Source organism: Halichoeres trimaculatus, unplaced genomic scaffold (assembly GCF_033239565.1).
Source record: "Halichoeres trimaculatus isolate MK-OKI-2021-1 unplaced genomic scaffold, fHalTri1.1 fHalTri1_scaffold_22, whole genome shotgun sequence".
Taxonomy (NCBI): domain Eukaryota; kingdom Metazoa; phylum Chordata; class Actinopteri; order Labriformes; family Labridae; genus Halichoeres; species Halichoeres trimaculatus.
The window spans coordinates 6,929,586-6,944,738 of NW_027437200.1; the positions used below are offsets into that span (position 1 = coordinate 6,929,586).

The 15,153-nt window shown below is 41.8% G+C and overlaps 1 long non-coding RNA gene across 1 annotated transcript in view; it reads left to right on the top strand.

Moving 5' to 3' along the window:
• Window positions 1–10,372, top strand: part of LOC141811031 (uncharacterized) — a 138,841-nt gene extending 128,469 nt beyond the window's left edge. The window contains exon 3 of the long non-coding RNA XR_012600141.1: window positions 10,319–10,372. This is a non-coding gene — a long non-coding RNA (uncharacterized LOC141811031). The remainder of the gene's footprint in view (window positions 1–10,318) is intronic.
• Window positions 10,373–15,153: the final 4,781 nt, after the last annotated feature.

Below are 15,153 nucleotides of genomic sequence, written 5' to 3' on the forward strand. Positions count from 1 at the left end.
AGGAACAGCTACCCATCATGCCCCCTCATGGTGCTTGGTCTGCCTCACACTCTTGTTGTGTTTCTTCTTTCTCCTTGTTAGCAATGCCAGCTTGATAGCTCCAGCTTATTAATCACCCTGCCAAAAAAACAATGCACATAGCAAATGAGTCTGTTTGGTTTTCTATCGCTGGTAAATAGCTCCCATAGAGATTTGGAACATATGTTTTGCTTGTTTCATGAGAAGTGATAGTAAATGGTGTAATTGATGGCTAAAACAGGAAGGAAACTGTTGCTGTGCCAAGCTCTGAACAAAAAATTTAATCACAAAAGTCATTGTGCTGGGGAAAAGAATCAGTCAGTCCTCAGGGAGTTGATTCTCTTGAATAAGTTTGTTAAACCTGAGCAGAGAGGAAACAACAACACTTATAAACTTTATTTATTTTAAGTGGAAGTGGGAGCCAGCTTTCTGAGCAGAGATCAGAAACTGTCTGTGAGCTTGCTCCAATCTGAGCTGCTGGTGGTCAGGCCTGAGATGTACGATATGAACGTGTGGAAGAAAAATGAAACAAGAATACAGTCAAACATCCGAGAGTGTCATGTAAATGAATGAATTTTGTGAATGCAAATGCTGAGCCAAGGGTTTTCACTAAGCTCTGCGTGGATCTCTCTATGAAAACAGTGAATGTTTTACATTTCATGGGATCAGTCCAACCCTCTCCGCTCTGCTCTTTGTTGCCAGTAAAGTGTCTACTTTCTGTCTCTCTGAATCAGCTCTAGGAGAGAGTCCCTCCCCTCTAACACCATCATTCTTCATTTCCATCAGCTCATTCCCTGAACTGTAAACAGGCCCTCACCTCCTGTCTTCAGCTCTGATCTCTAACCCCGGTGGGCTCTGTGAGCTGCAGTCCTACTGATGTGTCTGTGCCCGGTCACCTCCTGGGTGCTTTCTGGCTGAGTGGAGGCAGTCTCTGAGGGCTTCCTCGGGTGACCAAGCCTGATCACACCCGGGTCGCTCGCCTGGGGAGGAATTGCTCACTAACGCTCTACTGGGGGAAGTCAGCTGACCGTTGGCCATTCATTCAGCACATTTGTCAGCTGTTCTCTGTGTACAGCTGTTTGCTGCAATATAGGACAAAGACAAAATGCTGCTGGTGGGGAGCTAAAGCAGTCTTAAAATATAGAAAAGTGATTGTATCTGGAGACAAATCTACAGAATTGTTATAAAACTTTTTTTTTTTTTTTTTTGTAAAATCTAAACCCAGGATTGCTCAAAAGTAAGTAAGTAAGTAAGTAAGTGAGTTTAATTTGTACCTTTCACAGAGAGACCTCACAAAATGCTTTACAGAAATTTAAAAAAAAAACTGAAACAGGCAAAATAATATGCAACAAAAAGAAAAACAAATTCATGCATATTTTCATAAAGAGATCATTTGCACCAAGGTGGTCAAACAGGTTCAAAGGAATGCCTGCCTGAACAGTTTTAATTTTCTTTTTAGAAATCGCTGATCGATGTAGTGGCTCTCAGGGTCTCATATTTTAGGTGCAGCTGACTTAAAGGCTCGGTCACCACAAGTCTACAGTCTGATGCGTGGAATGGTTAAAAGGTTGTGACCCACAGACGTGAGTGTCCTGCCAGGCCAGTATACGTAAAGCAGCTCAAAGATACTCAGGTGCCTGACCCTGTAGGGCTCTGTAAGTTAAAACAAGCACCTTAAACTGGATTCTGTAGCTTACTGGCAGCCAGTGTAGGGATGCCAGGACTTGGGTAATATGAGACTGTGTAAAAGGTTTAATACGATTAAAGCTATGGTGTATGATTTGGAAGCTTTGTACATCTTAATAACACCGTTTATAGTGCTGTGATGGTCCTATGCTCCAATCTACACAATATAAAGACCAAAGAGAATGAAAAGAATCCATTCAGTATATCCGCTGCAAAGCTGCAAACTAGTTGACCAATCCGAACCGCGCATGGTCCGTGAGTCCATCCAATCCCTTGTCTCCTCTGCTCTGCACCGTCATGCCTATGGTCCCACCTCATCCTTCCCCACTACCCCTCTCACGTCAGCTAGCTGCTCATCTACCGAAGCGTCATGGAGCTAGTCAAGACCGAAACCAGGAAGCTGTTACTGTTACCCTCCACAGAGAAGGGAAGAAAACGAAAAAGTTTCAAGGAAAAGGCTGAAGCAAGGAAGAATTATGAGTGATACAGGTGCCAACAGATACTGAATATTGGAGAAATGTACGACCGGTAGAAAAAGCTGTGGAGGGATTTGGGACTGAAGACTGATGCAGAGACAGCTGAGTTTCTGTTGAACAGGTAATGACTTTGTTTACCACAGTGGGAGATGTCAGCTGAATATCTCTGGTTAGTCTGTGCCTGTACTGGCTAATGACTGAACGCTGCTGGTCGGAACGGGTCGGCTCTGTCAATAGATTTTAGCATAAGTTAGCCACACATCTTAAGCATTGTAAACTGAGCTGGTAAAGACACGCAGAGAAAGGTAAAGCCTCGCCCACAGTCGGCTCTGCTCTGATCAGCTGGCAGTGGCAACACCAGACCTGCTTCGCTGGCTAATTCATGGTTTTGATCGCGTCGGTCCAATTGAAAAAGCTACCACTGTGTGTTACAAGGAGGATGGCTGTCTTGTTTTTTTCATATTTTCTGCCGGCCGACTTCTTGCTCTGTCGCAGGGGGCGTGTTGTTAGGAGGCAAAGAAGGGCGATATGAGCTGGGGGGTGGGATCTTGGAACAAAGAGGGGAGGGGTGAGTGAGGCTGCGTTTTTCAAACGTGTCTCATCAGCCAAACTGGGTTTCAGATCAGAGACCATAGCTTTAAGCAGAAACTGATTCAAAAATCATCACTTTTCAGGATCAGTTTTTCAGTTTTGTTTCATACTTAAAAAAAAAAAAATCTTTCTCAAAGGAAAACTGGTCAGGCTCTAGACTTTAAAATTTTTCAGAACACCGAATCTTGAAATTATGCCCCATATTTCGTCCAGAGAAGGCGCCATTGCCAACTCAAAATAATTATAAAAATAATCCTAATAGCTGTCAAAAAATTATTTGTCTTTCATTTTTTTCATTATCCTCAAGTCAACCTTATCTTCTGTTTTACAGTCACAATTAATCATTTTTAAGATAAAACAACCGAAAAAAAATGTGTGTTTCTTGAATCCAGCCTGAACCCAGCTCTCTGCTGGGGTCAAAATAAAACAGATGTTCTTCAACAAGTTGCCCTGATCGCAGTCTTTTAACTCTTTGCTAGTCATGATATAACATCTCCTAAGCTTGAAGGACATATTCACACTATTGCCAAAGTATCAGGACTATAACTTCATCAGATTACTACTAACAAAAGTGTGTGGTCAGCCTGCTTTGCTCTCCATACAGACTTTTCTTTCCAGCATACACTGTCCTGATAAAATGTGGTCAATACTTTGACTGCAAAGGCACCACACAAGGAAACTACAACTCCTGAAATGCTCAAAACCTCAACCCTCAGGGGCGACGGTTTGGTGAATGGGCTCATTGGCATGCCAGGTGTACAGAGGGCTTAGTATATTCAAGCAGACCGGCCAAGAGTAAGGCCAGCCTGCAGCTCTTTTCCCATGTTTCTGTCTCCAATATCTCCCAGTTTCAATCTACTGTCCTATACTGTCAGAGTGAAGGCATTAACACTTGAAAGTATAACATTAAAACATAACTTCTTTGCAGCGTTTTAAATTAAAGACCTGATGTTCGTCCCTTGATGTGTTGAGTCTGAAAGAAGCTTGTACTTATGAGCTGCTGTTGGCACTGAACCACTTTTTCAGTATGTCTCTCTTAGTCAACAAAACGTTGTCCATGGTGAGAAACTGTAATTTAGATGTCATTTTAATGAAAAGAAGACACAAAGACTGTTGTGAAAACCAGCCATCACTTTTCCGCTGAGGGTCATAACTTGTCTTGGTTCGGCTTGATTACCCACATTAAGCATTCCTTGGCTGTAACTCACTGCCTCGTAGTTCATAAAACCGAGATGAAACTCACAATCAACATGATAACACAATCGGAACAGATATTTGTAGTTCCCAAACACACCCCAAGGGAATACAATGAGGTTTGAAATCTTGTTTCCTCCTCAGTGAAATCACACAAGACTTTCTTCCCAGAATACATGAAATTTAAATGTGTTTTGTTTGAGTTTCCACTGCCACAGCTGACCTGTTCTCAGATTCATATCAAATGATCTCAAAGTTGAAAGCGACTAAAGCTTGCTCTCATCAGTATTTTAAAAAGAACCAGACACATTGCTTTTGGCCTTTCAAAGTAAAGTGAGTGTTTGCTGGTGTTGTTAAAAAAAGCTTCTCTTAACATCGTCTCCACATCTCATCCGTAGCATCCCGTAGCACAGCATACCTCCCTGCAGGCTCTTCTTTAGCTTCACCCCCTGCCAGTTCTCACCCTGTCTCCGTCATTGCACCAGGGCAATTATACTGCAGCCACTAGTCGAGGTTAGAGAGAGTTCAGCCCTCTCAAGTTCAGCCCCTGTGTCCCTAAAGGACATTGATTCCTCTGACCTATGTGTGACTGCTCTTCCTCCAACCGGGGTTCACCGGGCTTTCAGCATGCTTCAGCGCGCAACTAATTTCCCAAGGCTCACTACACCAGGCTATTAGCACCGAGGCTAAACACTAGCTGCCACAAGCTGCTGCCTTGGTGAGATCTATAACTGGTGGAGACCGTGTGATCTCTGTTTCACTGGAGGCTTCTGCTAGGAAACCATGCATGTAGTAGCATGATCCAAACCTGTGTTTCCCCAATGCAAGGAAGTTTTACCAGGTTGTTCAACACACTGTGAAATGAAACTGTCGCTTCCAGTCTAAGTGGTGTTATCGTGGCACTGAAAAATACACAAGAATGATGTAAAGCTCTTAGTGAGGGTTTCTTAGAGGTTAACACATTTGGCGGTTTGCTTCATAAACAGACCCCTTAAAGAAGAATGAAATGAATGAACTAGAATTTCCTATTTCAAATGTTGCACCATAACCGTTACGGACGGTGAAATGGGGCATGTTAAATGCACTAATATCCTAAAGTTGTTGTCTGGCCTGGTGTCCTCAGCCAGGCACAGGACAGGAGCTGCAAATAGAATGTGTTTTTTTGTTTGTTTCTGATTGTCCTTCTTTGGTGAGGGGGTTGGGGTGCATGAGTAACGATGACTGGCTACGGGTGGAGTACAATTTCATGGTCAGCCAATCAGTGCCAGAGTACGGGTAGGTGGGTGTTGTTGCTACAAACCTGTTACATGCTGCAAACAGCCACACAGGACAACTAGGGGGCTGTTTACACAACAACAGTTTTAGGGAGAAACGCAAGAGTTTTGTTGCGTTTTGGCCTCGCGTTTACACAGTGTTTTAGCCGACCTAAAACACAAACTTTGGAAAACAGCCTCCATAGTGGGATTTTTCTGAAACACTGCCTGAAACACATCCGTGTAAACAGTAAGCCGGCGTTTTCAGTGAAAACGCCGGCTTACTCCGCTCCGCACAATGTTGCGATCGTCGTGGACTATCGTGTGTGTGCATATACTGCTGAATCTGCTGAATCTGCTGACTGTCTTTATACAAAATGAGCATCTATTGCTCCACTTTTGCACTTAGTATTCCCAAATACACCAGATGATCGGCTCAACTCTACTTCGGTGGAGATCTCTCAAAAGTGGCATCTGGACAAGACAGTTATAGCACCACCTGTAGGCCTGGCATGCTTACTTCAGGGTTTTCAGTGCCTCAGCATTTCAGTGTAAACCCTGATTTTTTTTCACTGCGATTGAGCGACTGGTTGAGTTATTAGGGGTTAGCCCTGAAGTTAGGATTACCTTCAACCCTGGAGCAGAACACTCAGTCTCCTCTGTGCTTCCCGATGCTGAAGCAGAAAGGTTAACACTGCATTATATCCCAGCGCAAAAGCAGTTCAATTTTACATAGTTGTAGGTTTAGAAAAAAAAAAAAAAAAAAAGTAATGCAATAATTACCTTCCTTGGTAACTAATTACATTTATGAAGGACTAATTTTGTTACCAATTCAACTTTTTTGGGAAAGTAACGAGAAACTGTAAATGATTACTTTTCCAATGAAATTTACCTAACACTGTTGGTTGGTGAGATTCTCTAAAGATCCATTCCTGAAATTGTCTGGGAATGTGTTTGCCTGTGGCGTGGATATTTACAAGATATTTGGCTTATATGTCTGTCTGCCATTGGAAAGCACCAAATGTGAACACATGTCCTTGAAACAAAAAGGTTTGTTTGTTTATTGTTGTTTTCTCTGCTTAATTTGTCTCTTGCCTGCTTAGATGCACTACATTCAATCGTATCTATCCTTAATACAGAAGTCCTTATTGTCTGGTACAAAGGAAGGTTTAAAAACAAAAGAGGATTGTTGTGTTGGGGGAAAAAAAGCTAGTTTCTTTAGACCAATGCCTTACTGAAATAGATAATGGGTGCTCACATTGGTGAAACCGCTAAAGAGCTTTTTGTTCAAAGTGTATAAGAAACACAATGTGTAGTATAATTGGATTGAATATCATCTTTACTTTATAATGCAGTATTGAGTGAGCCAAAAAAAATAACTCCCTATCATCAGTGACTTTGTTTTCTCTATAATTCTTCTCCAACAAATTCAATAAATGCCAAGAGACTCTGAGATTCCTTAGTTGTAAGATAACTGTCGAGTTGTAAATCTCTTTGACCCCTTCACTGAGTTCAGATATGGGGTTTGGAACAACAGCCCCAAAGCAGGAAGTCCTTTTCAAAGAATGACCCTGTGTGCTCACTTTTTCATGCAGCTATAGGATTAAGAGGAACCTTACATTTCTTGTTGGTATTTGTGGTTTGGCTGGGGAAAGCTTTCTCGAGGAATCTCTAAATTCCCCACATGGGGCTTTGAGCAGTGTGGCTGCTTGCCAGCACAGACTTAAGTGTTCCAAGTCACATCAACCTTCACTTGGTACCAATGACCACAATGTGCTGTTAGGCATAACTGTTATTTATCTAATCAAAACATCACAATGAAATTAGGCTGTGAGTATCAGATTATCTCTGAGTGGACAGTGTGTGTTAGTGAGTCCTCTGTGGCTTCAGCTCCATCAGGCTCTGCAGCAGCTGTCTGAGGTGTTACACAAGGGACAAACACTGCCTCCAACAAACAACCTATATCCAATCACCATGGAAACATTGACCCCAACCCAGCCTCCTCACCCAGAGGCATCGGGACACAAGCGTATGATAAGCAGCTTTCCAACCTCGACTCGGGTCTGGACTTTGCGTGACTCCCAGCCCATCCAGTTATGACGCCAGTTGCCAGAGGCCAGTGTGAATCTCATATACAGCCGCCGCTATCAGTCGCACCGTAGGGGCGGCTGGTACTCAGTGAGGGCAGAGATAGTCGACACTGTGAGCTCATTGTGCCGCCGCTCCCTGCGACATAGTGTGACAGAATAATCACACCAATAACACCCTCCCTGGCTCTATGTCTGCGCAGGAGCTCTGAGGAAGGAAATTAAAGAAACAACGAGGAACGAGGGCTCCGCTCAGGTTCATGCATCGTATTTTATTTCCAGCCCCTCCTGCGTCGCAAACAGAGGACGTCCAAAGCAATAAGGCTCACAGCCTGCGGAGGGAATTGTTTTGCCAAAAATATTTGTTGTTTTCAATAATGTGGTTGTTTGTACAGCACAGAGGAGGGGAGAGGAAAGGATGGAGGAGAGACTGAGGCTCACAAACAACCCCTTGTTGTGTCCTTAATTCACTATAAATGCTTCATTCTCTTACCCACTCAATGACTGTTTTCGTGTGGCTGTGGGGAATTTCTTTTATTTATAATTTCTTCTTTACATGTCATGACAGTGTAGGGTTGTGTGATACATTGTTTTTCTTTCTTTGAATTTAAACCTATAGCGCTGTTCCTTTCAATAGTTTGGAATCAGACCTTAAAAACACATTTTGTGACTGTAATTTTATCATGACAGAAGAACATAACAAATTCTGATTAAGAAAAATAATCAGAAATGGATCTCCTTTATTTTCCCTGGTGATCTGTACATGACAAAACATGATTTATTTGTCATTTTTATATTCAAAAAGTTAATACGCAAGTGTGTGCCAAGACATTTTTGAATGGGGCACATACTGAACATGAACTTGAGTAACCACATTAAGATCCTTATGCCACTTTTGATAATATTTAAGGCATGGCATTTACGTACTTGTGGAGAAACTTACTTAGAATAAATTTCAGCACTGCGGCTTTGTTGCAGACGTGATGTATCCACTCCTTTTCCACAAGAACCTGACTTACTCTTTGGTACTTGTTGGGAAACCAGCAACCTGTGTCCTGAAGCACAGAGTAAAATAGGTCAGCATTTTGATGCTCCCAATTATATTTAATGCTTTCATCCCTAAAAGACAAATCTCAGTTTCTTCACGTCCCTAAAGTAACACTCTCGTTGCCGCTGCCATGTTTGTTTTGCTGAGTCATCACTTGGCTGAGGCTGCTTGTGTGTAGGTCGGCAGCTCAAACTGGGATAAGGCCACAGAATCCTGTTTTCTTTTGGAGTTCTCCAGGTAGAAAAATTAAGTTCCCAAAAAAAAGATCAAGGAGTTATTCTAGTATGTAAAATCAGGGTGTTGTGTTTATATGCACAAACACAAACTCAAGCATGAGATGCTTAAAAAAAAAGCAATATGCTTATACAAGTATGAGAGGAGAGCATCTGTTTACATCTCATCTACTTTAATATGATAACAAAAAAAAAGATTCATAATGTGCTTTAAAAGTACTCAAAGATACTTTACACAACACATGAAACAAAAACAGAAACAAGAGTTTATGATGCTGGGAGTCTGGTCTTGTGAGCTTTCTTGAAAAAGTGGGTAATGAGTTGATTTTTGAATGAGAGGAGTGAGACTGAATTGCAGATGTTGTGGGGGAGATTTGGGCATCAGTGAAAATGCTCTGTTGCCAACGATAAAGTGCTTGTTCTTGGTGATGGGGGACGTTGTCAAAGGTTGTATGTGATGAGCACAATCTTTAAGTAGATTCGGTGATGGACAGGGAGCCAGTGGAGGTGCTGAAGGATGGGTGGGATCAGGCAGCAGAGTTTTGATCAAACTGTAGTTTTTTTGTTAGATCAATAAAGGTGAGGCTACAAGAAATGCCTTTGCAGTAGTCCAGTCTGGAGGTTATGAAGGCATGAATGAGTGTTTCAGCAGCGGAGGAGGAGGAGAGGGTGGGACGAAAAACTCGCCGTGTTGCAGAGGTGGAAGAAGGATGTTTTGGCTTTGTACTTGATGTGTGATCCAAGGTGATGCTGAGGTTTGGAGCAGAGCATGTTGTCAGTGTAGCAAGGGAATTGTAGTCCCTAATGTTGTGTCATGCAATCATGTATGGAAAAATCATCCCAGTTTATTTCTGCAGCTTCATATGGTTATTCAAAACAGTGGGGGCAAAAAAAAAAAAGAAAACTCAAAGACAAGACAGTCATTGAAAGTTATTGTTTTGAGTATCTTTAAATGTCCAAATAAACTTCTGCATGCTGTTCAGCTGTCAAAGTAAATTCACAAGCTAAATTTAAGCTACATACACGTATGCATTATTGACAAGTCGACAGTTTGCAGGCGTTTGATTGCATTTTATTTATTTGTTCATCTTATTTCAAGCACCTGTCTCATGAAATCAATGCACAAAGTATCATTTTTAACTGTAATATGCACAAAGAAAAATATGGTCATTTGATTCTAACACTGCTCTGCCTCTGATTAGACAAACAGATGAGCAAAGTCAAAGGTCACGCCTGAGCTGGTTAGTCAGAATCAAAGAGGGGCCCAGGCCAACCCGAACCAACCCTCTGGACATGCCCTTTCTAGATTAGATTATCAAATCTAATCAATAATTTTAAAAAATACTTCATTTTAATTAAACTATACTTCCTTTCTTTGTGAAATAAATGTGTATATAGTTTGACCTATTTTACAACCCATGTATCACCATAGACAGCTTATTATCTACCCTTGGTGATATAATGAGGGAAGAGTATGATTACACTCATTATCCTGCCTGTGTGTGAACCTTGATTTCTGCTCCCTGTGTGTTAGCATGGATTAGGGATATGAGTTCTGCTGTCCTTCTTCTGATCTCACTATCACTGCCTATTTTCTAATCCTGCTATGTTGGCTCAGAACAAGGGACAAGGAAAGCTTGGGGGGCAATTGAGTCTCAGAGGATTCACTGGTAAACCATGAGCCAGTGGCGCTGACAGGCTAACTCTCACTCTCTGTTAATCCCCTGGAAAGGTGCTTCATCCTGGGGACAGAGGTCCAAGAGAGGCCCTTGTCTCTGGAGCTTTGAACAGGTTCCCTGAGGGTGTTTTGCTGGCCTCAGAGACGCATCATCCAATCCTTGGAGATCCGAAGGATGAGCTGGGAAAATGCTGCACCAAAAAGATCCTCTGCACAGGTGAGCTGTCATGGAGGCAACAACTGAGCATCAGCAGTTTTATAAAGACAGAGGAGGGAGGGGGAGGTACGGTGGAGCAGAGGAGGAGGAGGAGGAGGGGGATGTTTGGACAAACACCGCTGGTCAAAAAAGGTGCCTCACAAACACACTTTCACACACACACTTTGTACTGCACAAACTTTCACTCACTTAAGGCTAACATTTGGCATGGGGATATTGCAGTTTGCTTGGAAGTGTGTGTGTGTGTGTGTGCGTGTGTGTGCATGTTTGTTTGTGTATGAGTGAAGGATCCCTTTCATCTTGCCACAGCTACCGACCCCCTCCCCACTCCACAATTTACCAAGCCACCCACTCTCGACACTCACTCTCTGAGAGTGGCTGCACTGAAAGCCCCATCACTATGATTGTTGTTGTTTCTAATGTGATGAGTGAACAAGTGGTGTAAGCCTTCTTCTTTATTTGTCAGAGCCACAGTGAGGGTGGGTGGAAGTGATTCAATGAGAGAGTGTAGGGACACATCGTAAACAAGACTGAGGGAATGTGGGAGGAGACAAGTAATGGAAAGCAAAAGTTTATTACTTGTATAAAATAATATCAGAGACTTCATGTTGGTTTTTTGTTTGCTTATTCTTCACATTTTTAATTAAAAGCAACATCCTGCATACAGGAAGTTGGCGCATACAGTGTTTGGTATTTTTCCTGCAAGATGACTAACTTCTTTAATTACATATTTAAGTTGTTTAAATTTTTAATAACTTCTGTTTACTCACCAATTTATTCACTTGTGTCTATAGGAAATGGAGACAGGTAAACAGCTGCAGTAAAAAAAAAAATCATTAAATGAAAGCAGGTTGTCTCTTGCACATTCCTCTCTTAACCATGTTCAGAAGTATCTGTGGATTGGAATACATCAAGAGAGCAAGGAGAAGGAGCTTTTAGGTTTTAGGCTGAAACACAAAGATATTGTTGCATTTCAGCCTCATGTTTTCACAGGAACTGGGTTTTAGCCAACCTACAATGGAAACTTATGTGGAATTTTTCTGAAACGGTTGGCGTTTCCAGGTGAAACGTCACATTTTTGTTGGAAATTGGGTCATATGAGGCCCTGTGAGGTCTTTCTGAATGCCGTTGACTGTAGTGACACCTTTGGCTGATTATTTATGTTTCATTTTTTAATTATGTTTTCCTGTGATTGAAGACTTCCTTACTCATTTGCACCATCCCCCCCTGTTGCAAAGATGTGGCTCTTGTCAAAGCGTGCATTTGTTTTGCGTGCCAATAATTGGAGGTCATATCTTCTTTTTTAACTATTTATTAAAAGTTATGTTGTGCTATTGTCTGAAACATGGCAACAAGTAAACTTTGTAAACTCAGTTTGTTCTAGAGTTAAGTACCCAGAAGATGAGCAGACTATCTGCAAATGTAACGTTGTGATAGACTCTCAAGTTTAAACAGATCACTGCAGAATAACTGCTGCATGTGGATTAAAAGGAACATTATCACAAGTAGTTAACCCAAGTTTTGACCTTTGCTCCATCACCACCCTGTTTAGCTTTCTTCCATTCTGCTCTTCTGTCCTTTTTCTTTCTGACAGTTAGGCTCCAGTGTCCAACATATCAACAAATGAAGTCAAGAAATCATTTTCTTCAAAAAGGGACAGATCTTATTTTTTACTGCTAAAATGACCAACGCAGTGTCATCAAAGGAACTTTGGGGAACATGCTCTAAATTGATATGTGTGCTCCCAGGAAAATCTGATCCAGACCATGGATACTTAGAAATCGCATTTGGAAATAACGCTGACAATCTAAATTTAAATTGTGGAATATGAACCGTCAAATCTACAGCTATAGAACCCAGTTAACATTATATCTGTTGACAAAGACAAAAAATAACCTGTTTCATGGGCCTTTAGCAATCTATGACCACAAACAGATAAAGAAAATTTTCACCATCATCAGATAAAGCACATTTCAAAGTACAGACTCCTTGTTTTAATGATTGTGACAAAAAAAAAGGTGTTGTTTTTTTTATATGAAAGCAACAAACAAGTGCCGACTATGTTTGATTTCAGATAATATATCCATCACATCATGAGGGAGGAAAGTGGTAGCACTAGACTGCTTTCATTATCACTTCTAATTAGCATAATGTGTCGTTATGAAACCTGTCACGGAGAGCTCATCAAAGAAAGGTTAGTCCTTTAACTACTGAAGAGGAGGGAAAATCAGTGAAAACACAAAATGTGATATTTTTTTTTTTTTAGTCAGCACATTAAGATCTTGTTTTACACTCAGTTGACAACATTCATAGACACACATTGGTGCTATGAATCAACTAAACTGAGGTGATCTGATGGACATGAGGCTGTAACAGTGGTTTGAGATGTCGCAGAAATTATAAGAGGTTCATGTTTTTTATGCCACTGAAGGTTTCTGACAGGACATCAGTGTGGCATTCGGGGGGCGAGAGTCATTGTCCATGATTCCATGATGCTGAGCAGCTTCCTCTCTGACACCTCCATGACAGCCTCCAGCTCAATCCCCAGGACAGATCCTGCTCTGCTGAAGAGTTTATGTCTGTTAGCGTCTGCTGCCACAGTACAGTGTACAGAACAGTGTAGAAGATGAAACTGGCTCCCATTGAGTGATAGTGAGGTGGAGATGAGATGGAGCTAAGATGGGCTAATAGCCTCCTGGCTCAAAGTTGTTGGATCCAGTGGCTGAGTCACTCATACTGATTTTGCCATTAGTTTTGCCGGCAGTAATGTAGATCAGCAGATCAAGTAAGCTAACTTTGCATCTCACTCACTTTCATGAGTGAACCTCAGACAGATATCTGTTTGATTTTGTTATTGTCTTCTCTTCTGTGTTCCTAATACGGCCCAAATAAACTTCACTGGATCAGATAGGTTTCCATTTAAGGGCGCGCTCAAGCAGGCTTCCCCCCCGCAGCGCTGTTCTCCAGCTGGAGAATACGGCACACTACCCTAATATGAACCATTTTTTAGCGGGTATCACACACGTGCATGGCCCGCCTATGCCGTCGTGAAGCATCTGTTTACATGAAGCAAGATCTCATCAGTGTCAGCACAATGAGACACAGACAACTCTGCTACAACTTTAGAGACTTTGAGACTGATGGTAGGTCGTTATGCTCTGACACAGCCCTCTAACATCCCTGCATCTGCTTAAAAATGATTGTCAAGAGATGGATCACACTTGCTGTCCAGGTGCTTGTGCTCGTGCATGAAGTAAACCGCGCTGAAGCCCACCTCTCCAAAGTGCCCAAAGTCATTGTGTCAACCCCACAATGGATCCAGTGGCTGCGTCCCTGCCCTGGCAGGTTTGCAGCATATACTCGGCTCTCCTATTTTTGCTCAATGATGGAGTTGTTACACATCAATTTAAGAAAAGAAAAAAAAAAAAAGATTGGGCAAGACAGGAGGTTGTGTATCGAAAACACCTGAAAACACCCGGTGATTTTCAAAATAAAACAAACTGTGCCAAAACCAGATGGAATTTAGCTTGACTATAACAACAAACTGCTTTATGAGTGCAGCCAGGCCAGGAGTCAACAGGTTTGAAGTTTTACTACCCAAACAATAATGAGGAGAGGATTATCAATAGATTGGGGAGCACAGGAACTCATCAGCTGTGTGGTGTCCTGTAACGTGTTGGACTGAAATAAGCAGCTGGTGTGAGCTAATGTGAGCAATTAACACGCAACAGAGCCTGAACTTGAGACGTATCTGATGCGTCCCCACCATTATATTTTAATATGTTGCACTGCTCTCGTTTTCATCAACTGTTAAATCTAAAAGCCAAAAAAAACATGATCTGTGATGTCTTTATAGTCATTCTGTCAATTCTTGATTTCCAGTGGACCAGTTGGTCCTGAAACCAGGATTTGAATTGGTTCCAGAAAATACAGGAATGAGTATTTAAACAGGATTATTCAAAGACTGGCAAAAAAAACATTGAATCAAATAAGCCTTTTGAGATATATATCCTTAAATATATCCTTGTTGACAGCCGAGCTTCAAACTTGCTGCTGTTGGTTTGGAGAGATGGTTTTATATTAGTTCAAACACATGATGACTCCTCAGATGGTTTGTGAATATAAATCATCTCCTTTGGATTGTTTGACGCTCTGCATTATAACTCAAATTAAATTATAAGCTGGTCACATCATTGTACCTCTGCATTATCCATCTCAGCTGACACGTTTGAACATCACATCCCAAATATAAAGTCGTCCCAACAAGTATGTCATTATACTTCATATATTCCGAGTCACACTCACTCAGAACATAGTTTGAGAGCTGTAAAGAAATGCCTCACATCTCCCAGCAGCCCTCTGTGGTTTTGTCGCCCTTATGCTGGAGTAGCTGGGTAAAAACTTACAGCCAGGCTCGGGGAAAACAATTCAAACATGCACTCCACTAACCTGTTTATTCCCACCAAAGCCACGGAGCATGAAATGCACCCCGCTCCCTCATGGCACTACACGAGCGAAACCACTGTCTTTATGGGGCTTATTAGAAAGCCTCTCCTCTCTGTCTGAGAGCAGGAGGGAGGAAAAGAAGAGGCAGCGGAGGAAAAAGCAATGCCAGCCAAGTGTCAAGAAACTATTTTGATCTTTGCTGCAACAACAAAACAAAGGCAATCAA